This window comes from Macrotis lagotis, chromosome X (genome assembly GCF_037893015.1).
Source record: "Macrotis lagotis isolate mMagLag1 chromosome X, bilby.v1.9.chrom.fasta, whole genome shotgun sequence".
Lineage (NCBI taxonomy): Eukaryota > Metazoa > Chordata > Mammalia > Peramelemorphia > Peramelidae > Macrotis > Macrotis lagotis.
In genome coordinates this window covers 44,303,031-44,327,283 of record NC_133666.1, presented here as the reverse complement: position 1 = coordinate 44,327,283, position 24,253 = coordinate 44,303,031, and the positions used below count along the sequence as shown (strand labels likewise).

At 39.5% G+C, this 24,253-nt stretch overlaps 1 protein-coding gene across 2 annotated transcripts in view; it reads right to left on the bottom strand.

Annotated features, from left to right (window-relative positions):
* Nucleotides 1-23,171, bottom strand: part of MTM1 (myotubularin 1) — a 97,673-nt gene extending 74,502 nt beyond the window's left edge. The window contains exon 1 of one of the 2 annotated variants that reach the window (XM_074206707.1): nt 22,908-23,171. The gene's annotated coding sequence lies outside the window, so the exon portion shown is untranslated. Of the gene's footprint in view, nt 1-22,873 lie in introns of both variants that reach the window. The other variant, XM_074206709.1, reaches the window with a different exon arrangement.
* Between the last annotated feature and the right edge of the window lie 1,082 nt (nt 23,172-24,253).

The following is a 24,253-nucleotide window of genomic DNA, read 5'->3' as shown; positions in this document are numbered from 1 at the left end:
CTCTGCATCCAACAAATTCTACCCCCCTACATAAAAATGTTTGCTGAATTGAATTGTTGACTCTAGATCATAAGAAAACTTTTGTTGAATTTCCCCCTAAAGTTGTATAAGCCAGAAAAATTACTTTTAATGTTTACATATGAAACTTTATGGAGAGGCAAAGTTTTTAAAAATAGCATCAACATCAGTAGAAGCAAAGAAAGGGCTAAGTTCTACCTAATACACCCTTTTTAAACTTATGCACCAATACCTTGTTTTAAAGGCTTTTCAAGTTTTCATTTTTTATTATGAACTTAACATTTCTTTTCCATAGTCACCCACTCAAAGAATCATAACTGAAAGGGATCTTGAGAGTCATTTAATTGAACCTCTCAATGTGCATGCATGAGAGGCAGCTGGTAGCACAGGGCACAGAGCACTGAATGTGCAATCAGGAAGACTTGAGTTCCAATCTGACCTTTCTAGCTGAGTGATCCTAGGCAAGTCCCTTCACCTCTGTTGCTTCAGTTTCCTCATCTGTAAAATGGAGACAATAGTAGCGCCTGTCTCACAAAGTGGTTGTGGAGATCAAGTGTTAGAAGAGACTTCAGGGATCATCTAGTCCAACCCCTCATTTAATTAAGGCTCACAACCTTGTGTGACTACGGACAAAACACTCAACCTTACTGGGTTTCAATTTCTTCATCTATAAAACGAGAAAGCTGCACTAGATGTTATCTTTTTTTTCTACTGGGGATCCCTTTGGCATTCTGATAAAGCCTATGGATACATTCTCAGAGTAATCATTTTAAATGAATAAAACAACACATATAAAATTATAAAGGAAAATCAAGTATGCTGAAATACAGTTATAAAAAGAGAATTTTTTTGGTAAAGTTCATAGAGTCAGATTAAGAAGCTATGGATTAAGTCATTTCTAATTCTAAATTTATAACTATGATCCTATGATATTCATCAGAAACTGCTGTATTTGAAAGGTTTTTTCCCCATATAAATAGCTGAAATGGGTCTCTCTCATTTCCACCCATTGATAGTTTTATACTCTGTGACACTATACAAAACAAGTCTTAGCAATGACAGCTGCAAAAAAATCCCTTTTTTTTGAAGAAAAGGGGTTGAAGAATTATTTTTAAAATAATTTTCTTTCAAAATATTAGGGAGACATATAAGGTAGGACACACCCAAATAAATAAAATAATACTTATCAACTGTTCCTTTTCTCCTCCATGTATAAGATGAATCCTAATTTGGGGGCCCAAAATTGGAAAAAATATTACATTAAGTTATTGAACTCAAGTTTTATTCATCATAAAATTCAAGGATCTTCTGCTCACAGATTTCAGGCATCTTTTGGGCAAGTTTGGTGCATGGATGCATGCTTAATCCATTCCGGTTCATAAACCTGAAGCACTAATGGTGTCCTTCTTGGAAATCAGTCACTTCTTTTTATCAGCAATTCTTCTGGCCTCCTGCTGAGCCATCTTTTTGGACACAGGAATTCCAACGGTCCCTTGCTTTTCAATCCATCTCTTCAATTCCTTCTCTAAATCAGGTCATTTGGCTGCCTTGCCTCTCATGGCCTTCTTCCGCCGGGCCTTTTCAGTCAGGTTTCTTCTTCCCATAGCCAGTCTTGGAATGTTGTCTTACTTGGAGGAGGACCAAACTGATGTTCAGCAGCATGATTTTCATTCACGTTTGCAAACTGAATCACTTTGAACTTGAACTCAACACTGTATGGAAATCTTTTCTGAGCTATTTCTAGGCAGAACGTAGCAAATATACCAGTAACAAATGAGAAACAATGAGCATGAAGACAATAAGCATGAAGATGTAGGAAATGCAAGTAAAAAATCTATAACCACTGTATAAGGCACTCCCAGTTTTTAGACCCCAAATTTTTTGAAAAAAAGGATGTGTCTTATACATGGGGAAGTAAAGTGTGTATACATACATTCTCCCTTCAAGACTTACACAATTTCTTTTTTAAATGTTATCATCTTACCCAAAGTCCATTCCCTTATTTCTAATATTTCTTCTTAGATGTTATATAACCTCAAACTCGTTTTCTTCCACTTGATTGGTTCCTTCTTCTAAATATCTCATCCCTGTAAATGATGCCATCGCTTACCCACTTTCTAAGACTTAAAATCTTGGAATAATCTTTAACTCTTCCCTCTCTTTTATTTCTCAGATTTGGTTACTAATGCTTATAATTTCCTTCCTTCGGCATGCCTTAGGTATCTGTCCCTTCATTTCCCTAGTCTAACTCTCATCTCATATAAGAATAACCAAAAGAGCCTGCTGATTGACTTCTCTGATTTCTAGTGTTCCCCTTCTCACTAATAATTTTCATTCAATCACTACTTTCGTGTCTTTTTTAAAAATATTCTGTGGCTCCATATTTCTTAGTGTGTCAAATCTAACTTCTCTGCTTGCCTTTGAGAACTCTCCATAATCTGACCACAACTTGTCTATTAGCTCTTAACTCCCAGTACTCACAACCCTGTCATTCAAGTCAGGGCAGTTTCCTATTGTTGTTATTCAGTCCTGGAGTCTAACTTTTCAAAACCCCATTTGGGGTATTCTTGGTATGGATACTGGAGTTATTTGCCATTTCCTTCTCCAGCTCATTTTACAGAAGAGGAGACTGAGACAAACAGAGTGAAATGATTTGCCCTGGGTCACTTGGCTAGTAAGTGTCTGAGGCTGGATTTGAATTCCAGAATTCTATCTACTGTGCCACCTAGCTACTAATCTAAATCTTCCCAGTCGTTCAAAGCTCAGTTCCTCCAAGAAGCTTCCCTCAAGTACTTCAGCCTGCATTAAATCTCTCCCTACTACTTCCTAAGTGCATCACATATGTTGTACTTTTTAAGGCTTACTATTACTTGTACTCTTCTCAGTTCGATGTGTGTGTCTGAGTTTCCCAGGTAGCTTTTGTTAGCTGCTTGAAGACAGAGTTTCCATCAGTGTTTCTGATAAGCACCACAAACACCTAGCAAGAGGAAGTGAAGAACTTCAAAGAAGATTGCTATGGGGATCAAATGAGAGAATACATGGAAAGTGTTTTAGAAACCTCAAAGCACTCATGAGATCAGGGGCTGGAAAATTTATGGTACTCATCCTTTCCCTCTTCTGATATAGCCAATGAGAAAGGAATGGTTTTTACATATTGAAAAAAATTTTATTGTATTTTGAAATGTAAAAACCATTCTGTGGGTCATATAAAAACAATTGGAATACTAGATCTGGCTCCCACAATACAGCTTGCTGACCTCCTCTGCACTATAAAAATGCTACCTTTCATTACTAAGATTATGATTACAATTACTTGAAGGATTCATGGTTTCATCATTATAAAGAAACCTTCCACCATTTCACACAGTAGCTCCTAAATACTTAGGGGGAAAGTTTCTTGAGTAGCTATGGCTGAAAACAAAAATCTCTTCACAGCCAACTTTCCGGTGATGAGCTTTTCCAAACTTAACTTGGCTGATCCTCAGATGCCAGACACACAATGCATTACCAGGCCTGTACTTACTTCTAGAGCTTAAGTAATACTGATATTATCTTTGGGAATTCAAAAGAATATTCGTCTTTGAGTTATTGAATGCTAAAAAAGATTATTAATGAGGGAAGGGTTAAAAGAACAATGATTTTCAAAAATAACTATATGAATAACTTGACTCTCTGTATCATCAACAAGCTACCTACAGTAGAAGAGTCAGCTTCCCCCTTAGTCTCCAAACCCTTCTGGACTACTGGAGGAAAGGCAGCATGTCCTGTCATAGTTTTCCACAATCCACCTAAAACAGCTCCAGCCTCTGATTGAATCTGATGGTTCTCATCCACCTAATGTCAACTTCCCTCTTATCTGACAACTAAAATGAACAGTGGCTAACCAGGACCCAAGGATTACACTAAGCATAAAGCATAGTTCAATAACTATTTGCTGACTTATGGTTTCACTTTATCAAAGGTGGCATCAGCACCACAATGATAACTACATGTTATACTTAAAATAAGCTAATTAGTATTAGATAACACAGGATTATTGCATACCAAATATCTAACGGCTTTATGTATGTTTTTCTTTAAGCAAAATCTGATTTTAAGCGAAAGCATATGCTCATTTTAAAGATTATTCTCTACGAACAAAAAGGCAAGTAAACCTGGCACAGTTTCAGAAATGCCTAAAAATAAAATGTTAATATGTCACTTACCTAGAACCAACTGATCTGAATCAATGTTCTGAGCAAGTAGAAAAGCTGGCTTGAGGGATCAAAAATATTTTCTTAAAGACAAAAATTGTAAACTTCAAAGAAGCAATTATTATTATTATTATTTTATTTTATTTTTTAGTTTTTGCAAGGCAATGGGGTTAAGTGGCTTGCCCAAGGCCACATGGCTAGGTAATTATTAAGTGTCTGAGGCCGGATTTGAACTCAGGTACTCCTGACTCCAGGGCCGGTGCTCTATCCACTGCGCCACCTAGCCACCCCTCAAAGTAGCAATTAGATGAGTTACAGAAGTCTTAAAAAGTACAACTATCTAAGCTTTATCTAAATAAAGCTCGAATCCAAATCCAGAAATGGTAATAAGGTGATGGTGACAGTTAAAAAAAATTCCCAATAGTTTCATTTAACATTGATTGTTTAAAGTATGTTTTATTTAGTTTCAAAAAAAGATTTAACAAACCATCACAATGAAGCTGATGAATATTTTTGAAAGAGATAAATGTGGTACAATTGTGCTTTGTAGGTATATTTTTGTGTGGGTTTATTTATGTGTGTATGTCTGTGTGCGTATGTTTGTGTTCTTATGGTAAGAAATCATTAATACAGTTTGACTATATATGGAAGAGGCACGTGAGAGGGCTAAACAACATGAAACAAGGAAAATTTAGAGGAATGATTATAATATTGAAGAAAGGATTTTCTGATTTGAAGACTTTTAAAACTAAGAAGAAAAGTAACAAAAGGAAAATAAAAGCAAGCATTAAAGGCATTCACGATTATTTTTCAACATAGATGATATGCATATCAAGCAAAAAGAAATAAACACTTCACAATACAAGAGAAATCTGATGAGCAGAAAAACAATTTCACATGAAAAAGATATCCAAGAACTTGGGGGCCACTACCATTTCAGCATTTTCATCAAAATCATATCTTATCTGTTTTATATGTTGTATTCACCAAGGGAATATAAACTCCGTAAGGAGATTTTTTAAAGGGGAAACAAGTTTCATTGGTACTTAAAAAGCAATCATTCTCTCTCAGGGTCCACAGGAGACATACTATGAAAAAAGTGATGCTAATTCAAGTACTGATTTAAATGTGTGTGTGCTTCCAAGTGTTCTCTCATTGGCTATGTACAGGAAGGCTCTAAAACTAGTAGGTGAAATACAGACACAGGACAAAAGGGTCTTTGTCTCTGTCAGTTTGACTGAGACAACACTGTCCTGCCAGATAGAAAGATTTCAGGCTAGCTTCCAGGACCAACAACACTAAGAGTGGAAACCACCTACAAAGCGTGATTTAAGGCTGCCAAAAACACGAGTATCCCACAATTTTTCCCTCACTGTCCTTCCCCAACTCTGTGCTTTTTTCCTTCCTACCTTGTCAAAGTTCCACTCTTCAAATGTTCAAGTCACAGGAATTTGAATTTCAGCTTTCAAGGAGCCAAGTGGAGCCAGACATTTGGCCACATAGACAGGATTTTTAGAGGTTACTGACCTATAAGCTCATGTGTGACAGTTAATTAGATAAAATGTTTTGCTAAAATCTCATGCAGGCTAGAATTGAAAGATGAAGTATGTACCTTGATTTAGAGTTGAAGGGGACTGGAGACCATCTAGCCCAGCGGGCTCACTTTACAGATAAGGAAACTGAGGGCCAGGAAAGTGAAGTGACGTGACTAATCTAAGATGTACAGAAGGGGGATATGAATCTCTAACTCCAAATCCAATGCCTACCCTATGTTCTCTAAGGTCTCTTTCAATTCTGACAATTGGTAATTCCAGAATTTGTTTCTAATTTCTCTTTCTACTCCCAATTCTCAAACCTCTCTTTAAAACATATAGAGTGAAAAAACTGAGAGGGATGGACTAGAACTCTACAATTCTGAATCAGTCGTTCATCTCATGCCATCCTATTCCTGAATAACTAATGCCTACGGTCTACTTTGGCTGAAGAACCCTGCTGGAATAAGTTGCACAGCCCTGATCTCTGGGTAGCATCCCTCTTTGCAAAGCACTTGTGAGACTCCTCCTGCCATACTCCGTTCAGCTCCAGGTGTTGTGTCCTAAAAAAGATGACAGAGAAGAACTTGTCTAAAGAAGGGATGGTGAAGGATCTGGAAAGCATGAGCAATGACTGAAGGGACTAGTAAGGTATAATATGAACAGGAGAAGATTCAAAAGGGATAAGACAGTGTATTCCAACACAAACAAAAGAAGAATAATGCTCTGTGTAGCTCCAACTAACAAAACTGGGATCAATGGGGAGAAATTACAGGGAAAAACTTTCAGCCTAATACAATGAGGAACATTCTGACATTAGCAACTTTTCAAAAACCACGAGGGCCAGTGAGCTCACAGGCCCTGGCGAGGTTCAAATTGGCATTTCCACAGGGTGTCTTTCAATCCTCTGAAACTGTATTTTCATCCATCAGGTTCAAGACCAAGGAAATCATGATGGCAGACATGTGACATTAATATAGCACTTTAAAATTTGCAAAGCATTCCTCACATACTATCTCATTTGAGTCTCATGATAACCCCAAGGAATAGGTGCTATAGGTCTTAATACTCCTATTTTACTGAAGAGGAAACTGTGATTAAGACAGGTTAAGTGACTAGTCCAGGGTCACACAGAACCAAAGTGTCAGCAGCAAAACCCGAACCCTGGTCTTCCTAACTCCACATCCATCACTCTCTTTACTATTCCAGAGACCTCTAAAGTGGGGATCCAGCACAACCCCAAGGGGTATGTGATCACATGGAAGCTGGGAAGAAGAATCCTCCCACCTTGCCCACCACAGCCAATAATGGGACTTGCCTTCAATACTACTACACCTGTTCTTTCCATATTCTTTCTTATCATTCCTCTAAGTCTGGCTCTGCCCTCCACTGTTTAGGCTTCTGACCATTCCCCTTCTGTCCTGGGTTCTGGCTACTTAGGGTAGTTTTAAGTTAAATGCCATCAGTCATACACAATAAAAGCTAAACAGATGCCATTAGGAAAATCATAATGATGATCTTCCCCTACCTATCTCTGCCGCTAGATCACTGGACTGTTATGGCAATGGTCTCTTCTAATTAGTCTCTATCTTGAGTCTCTCCCTATATTCCTTCAACCACTACACAGCTGCCAAAGGGATTTTCCTAAAGCAAAGGCAGTAATACCCTGTCCCATCTACCCCCCCCCCTTTTCCCACCAGTTCAGTAAAGTCCAGGAAGTCCCTATTACCTCTAGGATCAAATAGAAACTCTTCCATTTGGCACTGAAAGCACGTAGCTACTTAGTTCCAAATTGCCTTTCTAGCCTTAATATTGGTTATTATATTCCCTTTCCCATGTTCTCTGGTACCCACCACCTCAGAAACTACAGATCCTGAAGATCTAGGAAAAAAGGTTCTCAACATCAAAGTCCTTGGGGGGGGGGGGTGAAGAGCTGGGAAGAAGGGAACAAATACTTATTAAGCACCTACCACGTGCCAATCGCTGTGCTAAGCACTTCATAAATATGATCTCATTTGATCCCCATAACAATCCTGGGAGGTAGGTGCTACTACCCCCAATTTACAATTGAGGAAACTAAGGCAGACAGAAGTTAAGTCACTGGCCCAGAGTACTATGGCTAATGACTGAGTCTAGACTTGAATTTTAGGAGTCTTCCTGACTCCAGACCCAAGCTGTCTTGGCACTGCCAAATAGTTCAACAGCAGAAACAGATAATTTTATCAGTGGAAATGACACAAAAGAGGGTGCCATTATCATCTTCCTTGCTACAGCATCCTAAGGACCAAGGTACTTCCCATTTCGTTTTACAGTTGAACCAACTAGATGTGTTCTCTCTCTTCCTTTAGAATGTGAGCTCTCTGCCAGCAGGGACTGTCTTCTGCTTTTCTGGGAAGGGAGCAAGGGTGAGGGCCTGGGATATTACTGAACAATGCAGAGATCAGAGATCTTTGTAGTCACAGTTTTAGAAGGAATGAGGCATTTCTGAAGGAAACTTCCAAGTTCTAGAACATGAAAGTGGAACATTTATGGGTAATGTCAAGATCAAGGCAGTGACCATCCCTGTGCATAGCTGAGGCAGGGTGAAAGGAGTCACATAAGTTAAATAGACTGAGAAACTGGGCAGTTAGGTGGTACAGTGGATAGAGCACCAGCTCTGGAGTCAGGAGTACCTGAGTTCAAATTTGACCTCAGACACTTAATAATTACCTAGCTGTGTGACCTTGGGCAAGTCACTTAACCCCACTGCCTTGCAAAAAAAAATAGACTGAGAAACTTGGAAGTTAGGGGGACTAGGGGGAACAGCAGCATATACCCTAGGAAAAGGAAAAAAGACTATGAATCAAATACTAAACTCATTGAGAAAGGAATTATGTCCTGGAGTCAGTCATTAATAGCTACCAGAATCTGGATTAGGAAACTAAATTAAGGTATGCTGCTATCTCTCAGGCAGGACCATGTTAAGAAAAAAGGATAATACTGAAAAATTTATGCTCAGTTTAAATCAGAGGCCATTCACTCCTGCTTGTTATTACTGGACTGTGTTCAGTGACACACAAAGAAATATGACTCCTGTCAAAAAGTTATGGCAGTGACTTATAATCTGCTGCGTGATTGCTGCATTCGGTGTCTTAAAATAAAAGTATCTTAAAAATAATTAATCTAATTTAATAATCAATTATCATCAATTATTTACAAGGTCACATCATTGCCCCAAGGACATAAAGATTTAAAGAAATAATGCATCACATTAAATCACATTGATTTCAGTACAAAATATTATTAATAACATCATATAGTTAGAACAAAACCATTTCTGTACCATTAGTAAAATAAACATGAATCTTGTATCATTAGTGAAATAAACATTTTAAAAATCTTTTTTTAAACTTCACCTAATTCTTTTTAATGTCTATTTTTATGTGTTTCATAAAGCATAAAACATTTTAGTAATACTTTTTTATCATTTTTATAAGTTATATACATGCAATATCATACTAATATCTTTCTAATATGTACTAACATTATACTTCTGTTGTGAGATTATGTTGAAAAGTTTTCTTTTACTAGTGGGGTGCTGGATTGAAAACATTTGAAGAACACTGCACCATGCCACGCTTTGTGGTCACTACACAGAGAGACACAACATACTATTACAAAGAAGGGACCTGTTTAACAAAGCTATTTCCTTGTTACAGCACCGATAAAATTTTTGTTTTTGCAAGGCAATAGGGGTAAGTGACTTGCCCAAGGTCACACAACTAAGTAAATATTAATTTTCTGAGGTCGGATTTGAACTCAGGTTCTCCTGACTCCAGGGCAGGTGCTCTACCCACTGCACCACTTAGCAGCCCCAAGATCAACATATATGAACTCGGACCAGAGAAATGTCAAAAGAATTAAACATCTAAAGCAATGGTTCCATCAGCAGAAAGAGAACTAGTACCAAACTCAAGTACAAGAAATTCTGTTAAACCCTGCCCAGCCTACCCTTACTCCAGGAGGCAGAGTATTTGATCCGGTTAGCTGAGAACAAAAAAAAGGGGAAAGGATCTCCAAGCAGTCATGAAGCAATAAGCTCTAAGTGTAGAAACCAAGTTTTCTTCATATTGGTATTCTATTAAGGGAGAGGGTTGGATCTATCTGCTACCCTGAATTTCTCATGCTTGCAGCACTACCATTCACAGAACACACACAACTAAAATGAGAAATGGAAAAGTGCACTAATAGTCACCTGTCCAGGTCAAAGAAGCAAAAAAATGATCTGATGATACTTCCTTTGATGGAAGGATCTGACAGTGTGTTGACAGCAAAAAGATTCAAATCTTGTCTCTGAGACTAATTGTGTATCCCTAGGTAAGTCACAATAGCTTTCTTATCGGCAAAATGGAGATAATAAAGCAATCTAAGAGTGTGAGAATCCAATGATAAAGTACTTTGCAAATCTTTAAAGTTTTAACACCTACTGACTGTTAGGGAACAAACATATTCCAAAAGATTTCTCTAATTCGAGATAGTTATATAACTGCTAGGTTTGACTATAGCTATTTTCACTTTCCTGGCACATCATAGACCCTGGCCACGAAACCAAAAGAAAAAGACAAAAAGCCTCCTAATTTACCTTTGGTCTAGAGAAGCAAATACAACAGTGGTCTAAAGGTATGATAAATTTTGCTGGGGACAAACTTAGCTGATTGTTACTAATCAGGGAGGTAAGGTATCTATATAAAAAGTTCTGGGCAATTCACTTCAACAGATATTTTACAGAGTTCTCTACTATGTCTAAAGTCCAAGGAAACCTGGTAGAGTGCCAGAGTACTGGTGTTTTGGCAACTAAGACATTAAGTCACAGATTTACATTGATAAAGACTCTAGCAAGCAGGTGTCTTCCCCTCCCTCATTCCAATCTCTCCCCCTCAACCTACAACAAACACTGTTCTCAAGGTGATGGGTCACTGAATATGGAAAATGATTGCAGATACAAGAGAGAGTGAGGTGAGTGCCAGGAACAGATCTCAATAAAGTATCAGAAATGCAAAGAAAGATCACTTTCAGTTGGAAAGTTTAGGGTTTAGGGAAAGCTTGATGAAAGTAGCAGTACCTGATTTGGTGCACGACACTGTCCAGGTTAGGGAGGGTAATAATTCTTTCTAGGCACTGAGCAAAGAACCATGAGATAAATACAGAGAAATTTATAGGTAAAATCAAACAGACCTCAATGACTTTCAAAAGTTATAAGAAGACTTAGTTGTCTTTGAAGAAAAAAAGAATAGAGTTGGTAAAAATCAAATGGCACATGCAATTTTGCAGAAAAACTTGCTCTTGGTTTTGTACAAAAATAGAATTATGAACAGAGAAGTTAAAAAATAAAGGACAACATAAAAAATACTATAACAAATTTCAGGATTCATTCATGTTAAAACTCCCAAAACACACAGACATGGAAAGAACCTTCACTAATAGGACACAAAGACAAACTAAAGCCAAGAGCTAGCAATGCTGGCAAAGGTAGAACAACGGAAATTTCTCTGATACAAACAGGGACAAATCAAGGATGCCCTTTTCCACCATTATTATCTGACACTGTTCTAAAATGCTAGTTATCAGATTGGTGAAGAGGGCAAAAAAAGAAAAGGAAAATTTTGGAAAACTATAGGAAAACAGATACAATACTGCCCCATTGGTGAAGTTGTGAAGTGGGTCAGTCATTCTGGAAAGCAATTTGGAATTACACTCCCAAAGTCACTAACCTGTGCATACATTTTGATCTAAAAATAACACAATAGGCAAAATTCCAAAGAAATCAAAGAAAAAAAGGGAAAGGATCCATATGTATGAAAATAGTATAACTCTTTTTACAATGGCAAAGAACTGGAAACCAAAGGGGTGTCCATCAATTGGGAAATGGTTCAACAAATTATGGCATATAAATGTAAGGAAATATTTTGCCAGAAGAAATGATGGAAGACATGGTTTTAAAGAAACCTAGGAAGACTTGTATAAATAGATGCAGAGCTCAGGGAGCAGAACTAGAACAATTTATACAATGAAACAGTGTAAAGACACACAACTTTGAAAGACTTAAAAAACCCGACCAATGAAATGACCAACCATGAATCAAGAAGCAAGCTATCCACCTCCTGATAGGTGACAGACTCAATATGAAGAATGAGACCTACAGTTTTAGATATGGCCAATTCAAGAATTTATTTTGCTTATTTATGAGTATTTGTGCTACAAGGGTTTTGGTTTTTCTTTTTCTTTTTTTTCAACTGGGGAGAGATGGGAGTGAGAGAAAATTAATGTTTGTTAATTGAAAAAAAATAAAGACTTTTTAAAATTGCTAGCCAGAGCAATCAAGCAAGAGGAGAAAATTGGAGGTATGAACAGCAGCAATCAGGAGACAAAATTATCTCTATTTGCATATGGTTTACTTATAAAACTCCAGTGACTCAATGAAGAAAATGAGAAGATTAATAACATCAGTAATATAAGAGGATACAGAATAAAGTCACAAGAATCACTGATATTTCTATGTTGGAATAACAAAATTCTAGAAGAAATGCTAAGAGAAAAGAGCACTCAAAATAACTACAAAACCCATAAGATAATTTGATACCTAACTTATTAAGACAGAGACAGCCTGGCAAAGTGGAAAGAGAATAGTCTTATGGTTCGGGGGTAATCTTTCAGTGGTTCAAACAAATAACATGATCAGTTATGGAGTTGCTAATCATCAGTAGGACAGGAAATTTCTACAAAGGGAGGTCCATGTACTATGAAATCACATGTCTGGATTAAAATAAAAACCCCACCAAAACTCAGGATAAATGGAAGAATGGTAACATTTAAGGACTTATATAAATTAAACTAAAAACTCTCTTTTTAGAACAGACTTTACATAACCAGAGAGATATTCAGTGATCATGATTGGGCCTTGGCAATAAAATAAAAATATTGCTACTATCTAAATTAATTTATAGATTTAATGTCATACCAAACTACCAAAGGGTTACTTTGTAGAACCAGACAAAGTAACAAAATACCTTTTGAGGAACAAAAGGGCTTTGATTTCAAGGGGAATAATTTTTATAAGTGGGAACAAAAGGAATATAGTACAACCAAACCTCAAATTGTATTATGAAGCAAAAACCATTTTAAAGGTTTTGGTCCTGATTAAAACATAAACCAGAAAAAATAGATTGATGGAACAGGCTAGAAAAGCAAATAAAAACAATATCCCAGTGGCTGATAAATACCAGAACATAAGGTACCAAGGGAAGGACTCCCTATTTGGGAACAACTGTTGTGAAAACTGGGAAGCATTTGACAGAGTAGCAACTTATGCTATATCCCCCAATAATCTGAACAGATATGCAACCTAAAAATAAAAGGATATATCATTTATGATGAATGAAATATATTTTGTAGCTATAGTCAAGGGAAGAATTCTTCAGTCATGCAAGGCATGGAGATGATTAGAGAAGCCAAGATTGACAATTTCAATTACATAACATTAAAATATCTTGTACCACAAAATAAATGCAGATAGAATAAAAAAAATGGAAAAACTATTTGCATCAAATATCTCTGATATGTCTGATATATAAAATATATAGAAAACCGACAAATATTTAAAACCAGAAGTCATTGCCTAAGATTGGTAATGAAATATAACTTCTCTCAGCAGAAATTCAGGAGAATAAAAGCTACAAGGGGGTAAAATATCTGCAGATCAAGTCAGATGTTCAACATATGGGTTGTTTATATTTAACTTTTTTTGCCTTTATTACAAAGGAGTCAAGTCTTAGGCTAAGAAATGGGGAAACGTTTTTACAGCAGAAATTATTATAAAAAGGCAACAATAAAACTATTTTTAAAACAATTTTTTTATTTTTTTAGATTTTTGCAAGGCAATAGGGTTAAGTGGCTTGCCCAAGGCCACAAGACTAGGTAATTATTAAGTGTCTGAGGTCGGACTTGAACCCAGGTACTCCTGACTCCAAGGCCAGTGCTCTACCCACTGCGCCACCTAGCTGTCCCATAAAACAATTTTAAAAGAAGCAGAGATGGGGAGAAAAATCACCTAAGAATTACCAAAAGAACTAGATGTTTCTATTGTTTCATATGTTTGATGAACTTCTGAGAAAGTCACCCCAGATGTAGAAATAATTTGAATGTATAGTCTTTGAAACCCTTTGTCTATAGTGAAAATTTCCTATTTCTTGTTTAAAAATCCATTAGGGGGCGGCTAGGTGGTGCAGTGGATAGAGCACTGGCCTTGGAGTCAGGAGTACCTGGGTTCAAGTCCGGTCTCAGACACTTAATAATTACCTAGCTGTGTGGGCTTGGGCAAGCCACTTAACCCCATTTGCCTTGCAAAAAAAAAAACTAAAAAAAAAAGAATCCATTAGAACTATAATCACATGTTCTTTCAGTAACTAATTGGAAACAGTATCTTGTTAGACTTCCCCTTTCATTTCTGTTAAAAAAAGCATTTGAAAATCCTTATAGCTGAATCACTTCATCAGGTTTTAAACAGGTGATATTTTCTTCAAAGCATTTTTTAAGTGGGAAGAGGAAGGATCTAGGGAATGAAGACACTAAATAGATATACTTTTTTAAAGCCAACAACATTGACCTTTTTTTAGTACACTAAACTCATTCTGGACAAGCTGAGAAGTCTGGAACTCAATTATGATTTTCAAAATCCCCAAGAATAAACTGGCATCCTTCAAAGATAATTTCTGACAGCCCCACAAAACACAACAGGATGGCTCAGCTAACAACCTCCAAGCATAAAGTCATCAATGACTTCTTAATTGTCAAATGAATCAGCTTAGTTCAGTCATTGATTTTTGCATTTGACACTCTTGATCACTTTTCTTCTGGATATTCTCTTCTCTAGATTTTTCTATTCTCTTTTTGTCTATTCTTTCCTCAGTTTCCTTGGTTGGTTCATCATCTATAGTACATCTTCTCTCTCTCCATTCTCTGGTGACTTCATTAGCTCCCAAGAGTTTATCATCTCTATTCAGACTACTTCAAGCCCCATTTAATCAGTTCCCATTTCTCCCTTGAACTTCAGGCCCTCAACTCTCTCTCAGCTGTTTATGGGTGATTTCCAATGAGATGTCCTGAAGATATCTCAAACTCAAAGGGCCGAAAACAGAACTCATTCTTCCTCCACAGCTTCTATACTTCTTAACTTCTCTAGTTCTGCTGAAGCCCTCATCATTCTTTGAGCCTCAATGGCTCGTAAACTCAACTCTTCACTCTCATCTCACATATTCAATCAAATGCCAGATCTTATCATTTCTATTTCCACATTCTGTCATATATCTGACTTTCTCTTTAACACTATTTCTCACCTTAGTCCAGGCCCTCACAACTTCTCTGTTAGACTTCAGCAACCTTCTAATTGGTCTTCCTGCCTTAAGCCTATCCATATTCCAGTCCATCCTCACAAAGTTGCTAAAAAGTGGTTTTCCTTAGGCATAGATAGGATGATGTCACTCCCTTATTCAATTAATTCCAGAGGTTTCCTACTACCTCTAAGATGAAATGTAAACACCTCTGTTTGGCTTTTAAAGCCCTTTAGAACCCAACCCCAACCTGTCTTTTCAGCTTCATTGGTCTACTACATCTCCTCTCATATTCTAACAGTCCAGACACATTTCTGTTTCTCACACATAGCACTCCATTACCTCTGACTGTGCCTTTGCACTGGTCATTTCTCATGCCTGAAATTAATCCCATCTTCACCCTTGCCTCCCATTATTTCTCTTTTCCTTCAAGTCATAGCCTAAGTTCTGCTTTCCCCCAATAATGTATGTTTAACTATCTTGAATTTATTAGCATTCTCTTTATATTATTTTTCTTTGTACTTACATATGTACTTGTTGTCTCCCTTCCTAGAACATAACTTCCTTGAGAGTAGAGATTATTTTATCACTTTGATTTTTAACTCTACTGCCTGACACGGAGTAGGCTCTTAATAAACGTTTGCTGATTGATAAGTCAAATGAGAAAAGCAATCTTTAGCATGATGAATTGGAAAGAGTACCAGATTTATAATAAAATAATCTGAGTCTGGATCCCAGTTCTACTACTTATGACATAAGATGTCCCTGGTCCTCAACTTGCTTATCTGTGAAATGGTAGGCTTGGATTCCATGGTTTCTAAGGCCTCTTCTGCCTGAAAGGCTACAACATCCAAAAAGGATCTGTCTCCAAGGGCCATAGATTGACTTAGAAAAACCACATATTAGAATTATCTATGGTTCTGTTGTATTTTTATTTCATTAAATACTTCCTAGTTACAATTTAATCTGGTTTAGACCACAATAGGCACTAGGGAGTGTTGCAGATTGCAATGAAGTTTTTGACAACTCTGACAAGATAATGGATTTGAACTAGTGACAAATAGAGAACTCTAGATAGATTTTTATGAAGGAACTAAAAACAAACATGGTTGCTTTAAAGACTGTCTATTTAGATATTTTTTAACTGCTACTTTTTTTTTTGGTGAGGCAGTCTGGGTTAAATGACTTGTCCAGGGTTACACAGCTAGTATTTGTCAAATGTCTGAAGCTGGATTTGAACTCAGGCTCTATCCACAGTGCCACCTAGCTGCCCCAAACTGTTACTTTCCTAGCATATGAATAAGTTATCAAAATTGATGAAATGTATGGGATGTGAAATTAGGAATCTAAAGAAATCCTTTGGTTTGGGTAGATTTTCATTTCAACTTGGTTAGTTGCCAAAATCCATCAACACCACCAAACAAGAAATAATTTGATGCAGAACATGTGTGAATGTTAAATAATAAGACTGATCTTTAAAAAAAAGTCTCTTGGGACAGCTAGGTGGCACAGTGGATAGAGCATGGGCCCCAGAATCAGGAGGACCTGAGTTCACATCCAGCCTTAGACACTTAATAATTGCCTAGCTGTGTGACCTTGGGCAAGTCATTTAACTCGACTGCCTTAAAGAAATAAAAAAGAATTTTTTTTAAAAAGTCTCTTTCGAGGATCCATTATTTCATTGATAGAGGTATTCTACTCTAGTGGTAGAAATCATACCCTATGCATACCTTGCCATCTTCCTTGATTCTTGTCTATATCTCTGTAAATTTTACATAAAGGAAAACTATTTAACTCAATAGAGTCTTTCCTATGACTCACAGGCTTGTAGATAAGAACTGAAAGGAACTAATCCAATCTTTTTATTTTAAAAATGAAGAAATTGAGGCATAGGGAGGCCTTTGATAACTTTTCTTAATGCTATTCTCTACAACTTGTACATCCAAATGATCTTTGTTCTTTTTAAGTAGTCACCATAGGACTATTTATTCTAATTTTCCACTATGGCTCAAAAATATCTGTGACTCTTCAGAGCCTAGCATAATTTGTTGAATATTCCCCCAAATTGGAAATCTTTACCTCCTGACACTGGATTTCATTTTTGACAAAATCCAAAAATCAGGGCAAAAATGGTATAACAGAAAAGATATTACATTTTAGTCAGGGGACCTGGGTTCAAATTTCAGCTCCATCACCTATCTGTGTGACTTGGGATATGTCATGTAATCTCTCTGCTCCTCAGTTTCTCCAGTCCCTTTCAGCTCCGTTCTAAGATTGTTGGGACTCAAGACTGGTGAATAAAGTATATGTTCAGTTTCTTTAAATTAATTTGGGGTCAACCACTTTCCTCATATGGCTCAAATTGGTTTGAAAGTAGTCCAAAAAATGGGTTCAAATAGTAGTGTCATTGGGCAAAATGAAAAAGTTTTTTGTTAGGGATTTTGTCATTGTGGAAACTTCATCTACTGAAAGAGCCTGGGAATTCTCTGTGATGAAGAGACTTAAAGAGTTGTTTGGGGCAACTAAGGGGTTAACTGACAGCTAGTGTATGTTGCTGAATGGAGCCAGAGAAAGTCCTGCAGCTGTGCTGACTAGATTCACTACAGACTTATGCTATCTAATCTCAACTAAACCCTCACTGCAGCAAGGAACATTTTATTTCTCCCTAACTGATTTTCCAGGCTGCTGGGTAATGCTGCAGCAGAAAGAATGCTGGGCTGGAAGTCAGGAAGACTTGAGTTTAAATCCAACCTCAAACACTTACTTGTCAGGTGACCCTGACAAGTCCCTTCACCCTTTCTGTCTCAGTTTCCTCATCTGTAAAATGAGCTGGAGAAAGAAAATGACGAATCACTCCAGGATCTCGGCTAAGAAAACTCCAAATGGGGTTACAGATGACACAACTGACAACAAAACAACAACAAAATGATTTTCTATCACATTGGCCACATGTGCTTTCTGGCTTCCCTTCATTCCTCAACCTCCAACAGCAGCCTTCTTGCCATGCTCTTGCTAGGCTCTTGCTTCATATTTTTCTGAAAATAATTGAGTCTCCCTAACAAAAACTCCGTTTTCTCCCCTTCTCCTTAGAAACCCCTGAGAGAATGACCCTACTATTACATCCTCTACCCCAGCCTCAAAGAAGTGATATTTCTCACTAAGGTCAACTCTACATTCATCCTTGATTCCACCCCCTCTTCTCCAGTAAACTGTTCCATTCTCATCTCCCCCTCTAATGTTTCATCTTTCTGTAGCTATTTGGTTCCTTCCTTGCGACCTACAAACTACTCAAGACTTTCCCATTCCTTAGAAATCCTCATTAGATTCCCTCCTATCACTTTGTATCTCTACTTTTTTTCCAGCTAAACTCCCTGAAAAAGCACTTTGTAGTAGTACATGATGAGTCTACTTCCTCTTATTGCAATCTGGCTTCTAACTTTATCCTTTCACCAAAACTGTTCTCTCCAAAGTTACCGATGACATTCTCCTGGCCAAATCTAAAGGTTTTTTCCCTCCGTTCTGATCCTCCTTCATCTCTCTTCAATCTCTGATATCATTGACCACCCTTTTCTAGTTGGTCTCTTTTCTCTAGCTTTTATCTGTTTCTCTAGAGACATCACTATATGCAGCCCTCCTTAATCTTTTTGCAAAGTTCCAAATGTACATCACCAATTTCCTCCTAAACATTTCCAACTGGATAGCCTATAGGCATCCTCAAATTCAATATGTATAAGACAAAACTCATTATCTTCCCTCAAAAACCTATCTTTCTTTTTTTTTTTAGGTTTTTGCAAGGCAAATGGGGTTAAGTGGCTTGCCCAAGGCCACACGGCTAGGTAATTATTAAGTGTCTGAGACCAGGTTTGAACCCAGGTACTCCAGACTCCAGGGCCGGTGCTTTATCCACTACACCACCTAGCCACCCCCAAAACCCACCTTTCTTCCAAACTTCCTTATTATCAAAGGCATCATCATTCTTTCATCCAGTTTATAATTTCAATGCCAGCCTCATTCCTCATATATGCATCACTTGCCAAATCATGTTTTTCTACTACCTCTCTTGAATCTATCCCCTTCTTCTTACTTACATAACCACTACTGAAATCTAGGCCCTCATCCTACCTAGACTATTCCAACAGCCTTCTATTTGGTTTCCCTGTCTCAGATCACTCCCCACTCCAATCCATATTCCACATATCTGAGATTTTCCAAAGCATATCATCCCCCCCCCCCATAAACTCCAGTGGCTTCCTATTGTTTCAAGAATCAACTATAAACTCCTCTGCTTGACTTTTAAACATTTGTACAACTCAGCCTCAGCTTTCTTCCCTTTATATTCCACTTCCCTCCCTTTGTTCTCTGATCCAGTCATGCTAACCTACTTGCTGTTCCACACACACAATGCTACATCTCTCATCTCTACACCTTTATACTGGCAGTGTCTCAACCCAGAATTCTCTCCTTCGTCGCCACTAGACACCTTTTGATTTTCTATAAGACTGAGTTCAAGCATCACCTTCTTCATGATGCCTTTCCCAACTCCTCTGGTTGCTACTACAACCCCTCCAAAACTACCTTGTAATCATTTTGTATCCATTCTGTGTGTATGCATATGGATGAGCATGGATAAACGTAAGTATATGTTATTGTTGTTGCTGTTCAGTTGCTTCATGGTTGCCCACTTAGGGTTTTCTTGGCAGATACTAGAGTGGTTTGCAGATGAGGAAAATGAGGCAAACAGGGTAAAGTGGTTAGCCCAGGATCATACAAGTAATGCACCTGAGGATGGATTCAAATTCAGAACTTCTTGACTCCAAGTCCAGTGTGCTATAGACACTGTGCCATCTAGCTGCCCCATGTATATGTATGCTTTTGTGTGGGGCAGCTAGATAACACAGTGCTTAGAGTACCCTGAAGTCAGGAGGACCTGATTTCAACTCTGGCCTTAGCCACTTACTATGTGACCTTGGGCAAGTCACTTCAGGGTCATGTCTTGATTCCTATTTGACCACTGTACTCAGATGTCTCAGGAAAAGAAAGTGAGGCTGATGACTTAGCACAGCCCCCCCCCCCAAACCAATTCATGTGCTTGTCATAGCATTGCCTCCCTGATGTCATAGTCTTCTTCAAAAGCAAACATCATCCTATATGTGTTTATTGAGTGTGTGTGTGTGTGTGTGTGTGTGTGTGTGTGTGTGTATATATATATATATATATATATATATCTGTTCCTTGAAGGCAGGGACTATTTCACTTTTGTCTCTGTATTTCCAGTGTTAGTAGTAAGTGTTTAATAAAGGTTTGCTTCCTGATTGTTCTTTCAGTATCAGGGCTCGGATCCAAAGCTTCCCGATTCAAGGTTGGCCCTTTATCTACTAAGCTACACTGTTTCCCAGCATATTTATACAGCAAGCACAAAAAAGAAATCAGTGATAACTGAGGCTGTATTAGGAAAGGGATAGTAATCTAAGTCTAGGACAGTAACAGTTCCACCACCTCTAAAGCACTGAATTCAATTAGAGGTACCATGTTTTAGAAAGCCTGAGACCATCCACAGTCAGGCAACAAGAACAGTGAAAGTCCTGAAGAAACAATATCTATTTAGCCTAGAGAATGTTTAGGGGAAACAAGATAGCTAAGACCAGTTTTTCTTGACTAATGAGGGCAAAACTAAGAGTAAGGTTAAAACTGGCAGTTAGATGCAGGAATGAAACTTTCTAACAATCAGAACTATCTAAAAGTAGTGGTTAGCTGTGTGGCCTTGAGCAAGCCACTTAACCCCGTTTGCCTTGCAAAAGCCTAAAAAAAAAAAAAGGATATTTTTTGGGGGCAGCTAGGTGGCGCAGTGGATAAAGCACTGGTCCTGGAGTCAGGAGTACCTGGGTTCAAATCTGAGCTCAGACACTTCATAATTACCTAGCTGTGTGGCCTTGAGCAAGCCACTTAACCCCGTTTGCCTTGCAAAAATATAAAAAAAAGGATATCTTTTGGGGGCAGCTAGGTGGCGCAGTGGATAAAGCACTGGCCCTGGAGTCAGGAGTACCTGGGTTCAAATCTCAGCTCAGACACTTCATGATTACCTAGCTGTGTGGCCTTGGGCAAGCCACTTAACCCCATTGCCTTGTAAAAACCTTAAAAAAAAAACAAAAAAAAACCCAAAGTAAAAGTAGAGTGGTCTGACTCAGGAGATAGGCAATGTCCCCTCACAGAAGGTTTTCAAGTAAAAGCTAGTTGACTAATTTTTCCCCCTTCCCCTCCTTCTGTCCTCTGTGGGGGCAATGGGGTTAAGTGATTTGCCCAAGGTCACACAGCTAGTAAGTTATCATGTATCTGAAGTCGGATTTGAACTTAGGTCCTCCAGTCTCCAGGACCAGTGCTCTATCTACTGTGCCACCTAGCTGCCCCTAGATGATCCATTATTGAAGTTGCCCTGTTAATTTTGGACAAGATGGTATCTAATGTCCCTTCCCACTTTGGATCTTTCTAATTATGTTTGCTTAAGGATATATTAAAATAGTTTGGATTTCCTGAGTACATGGCAAATTAAAATACAAGTTATCCAGATTGCATATACTTTTGGCTGCGTGTAACTGGTAGGGCATACTTAGTTTCTTAGTTTGCTCTCTCAGCTCCCCGTAACAATTTCAATGTCTATTCTTTCTCTCAAAGTAAGGGAGAGGCTCACACTTCCTCAAAAGCTGTCCTCTTAATTGTATGTAGGTAGATTAGTGCAAATTTCCCAGTTTGTGAGAAGGGGGGGGGGGGGAAGGTTCCTCCATATGATTTTGTAGTATTTTAACTTCTAGAAGAGAGGTGACTGGCTTTGTGTGCACTATCTGGTAAAATATGCATGCTCCATAAATATCAGAAGATTATAGAAATTAAAGCTAAAAGGGGCCTTGGAAATCATTTAGTCTAAGAGCCTTCATTCAATTCCCGCAATAAATCCCGGATTCCAAAGATCTTTGGGATATAAATCCGAGACTCTTTCCAGGTCATCATGTAATGAGCGTCTCCAAAGGCAATCAGAATGAACCTTCAACATTTTTCAGTGGAGACACTGAAGGAGAACACACACGGCGGTAGCCGATGTCTAGTTTCCCTATTTAGAATATTTGGGAGTTTGTGGAATTCCAGGGACGACATTCTCAGAGTAAACCTTGCCAAGATGAAAAAGTGGCTTCCTTTGCCAACTTCCTTATCCATCCAGGGTCCAGATAGCCCAAATGAAATGGATGTGAGCAAAAGAGAAGCAACAGGTTAGAGAGGCTGTGCTGCTTCCCAGCCCACTGGAAGCTGGATTCCGATAGCGACTACTCAAGAAATCTGCGAAAGCAGGTCAAGGAAGTCCCTTCCCAGCCTTGCCTAGCTTGGAGTCCGAGCCAAGCGCTCCTCTCCCTTTTCTGGGGCTAGCGGCTGGGAGGGAAGCTGGACAGGTGGAGGCACGAGGGGAGAAAAGAAGGGAAGAAGAAAAAGAGGCAAAAGCGGAAAAGGAGGCAAGGGGAAGGGGGCTCCGGGGGAAAGGAAGGAAAGAAGGGCGAAGGCCGGGGAAGCAAGGGGGCAAAGCGCAAAGGGCTGGCAAGGGGGAGCAAGGGAGGAGAGGGGCAATCATGGAAAAGGCCAGAGAGCATCGTGCAATGGGCAAAGCCACACAGGGCAGGAGGAAGGGGGAAGGCACGGAGAAGCGGAGGCAGGGAAGGGCCAGCGGGAGCAAGAGGAGTGAAAGAAGGGGGGAAGCACGTGGGCGCCCTGCTGGCCCGCTCACCCCCGGCCTGGGCCTGACAGCCAGCCTTCCGCACCTCGGCCTGAGGCTGCCCGGGCGTGTGTCCGGCCGTCCGTCGGCGGCTCCCGAAAGGGGCAGCTGGGGCCTGCTGGCAGCGAGGGCGAGGAGTCCGGCCGAGGAAGCTCAGGGATCCGCTGCCGCCGCCTCCTTCAACTGCACGGAGAGGAGTGTCCTCGCCGCCCGGGTTGGAGCCAAGGCTGCCCCGGCCGCCTGACGCACCTCGGGCCCGGCCGCTGCTGCTGTTGCCAAGGCTGCTCAAGCGCCGGGGGCCGCACTCCGCCCCCTCACGACCCCCTTCCCTATCCTCCTCCCTTTCCCCACCCCACCAGCCTTCCTCTCCTCCCCTCCCTCCTCGCGCTTCTCCTCCCACAGGCTCCCGGGGGGGGGGGGGGGGTCACGTGACCCGCAAGGGGGCGGGCGGGGCGGGCGGGGCGGGCGGCTGTGGGTGGATCAGAACCGAGGGGAAGGAAAGGGTCTCCTTTTTGCCCCGGTCTCTCTTTTCTTACGTGATTGGCTGGGAATGTTGCCGCGATGGTGACCGGGAAATTTCTTCTGAGTTGGAATGCTCGGGAAGTTGCAAGGGCTGCTGGGAATTGTAGTGTAATGGAGCCGAAAGGGGTACTTTCTCTTCACTTTCTCAAGTGCCTTAGAATCAGAACGGCATCTGCTGGGAAATGTAGTTCAGGACCCCAGAATTGCCATGAGCTTGTTCCTCGTTTCGTTCCAAAGGGGGAAAACCCACCAAAGAAATTCTCCTCTAGGGTCTTTGCAGCAAATGACCTTCCAGATCGTTTAAACTGGGAAGAAGAGGGTAGAAGGAGAGAAAGAACAGTCACTGCCTAGCACAGATTCTCTGAGTTACCCGCCTGACCGCCGCCTGCAAGTTTTTCTGGGATAGAGATAGCCCATTTTTTTCTGCACGCTCCTGAGAGTCAAAGGGCAGCGATGCATCAGAACAACCTCCCCTTTCCTGTTGTTTAACTTGTGAGCAAATGTCCATTCTAGGGGACTTCCAGATTACAGATGATAACTGTGCTCCAGCACTTTAAAATTGCAATCAAAGAAAACTTTGAAAAAGGAACCCGACCCACTGAGTGAAATGCGTATCATGTGTTACCTTTACACGGCCAAGTTGCTATGTTTTATCTCTTTTAGTTCCTCGATATCATTCCATTACCATAGAATGGCTGATCTGCAAAGGATCTTAGAACACTGGAGGAGCAGAATGAGGAAGTAGATGGCTTAAAAGTTATATGGCTATCTAGTTATTGGTGTACTTATGCCTTCAGCCTCCTCCTCCTCCTCCTCCTCCACACAATAGCTCTTTCCACTATGCTACACAGGTAGCACAGTGGATAGAGT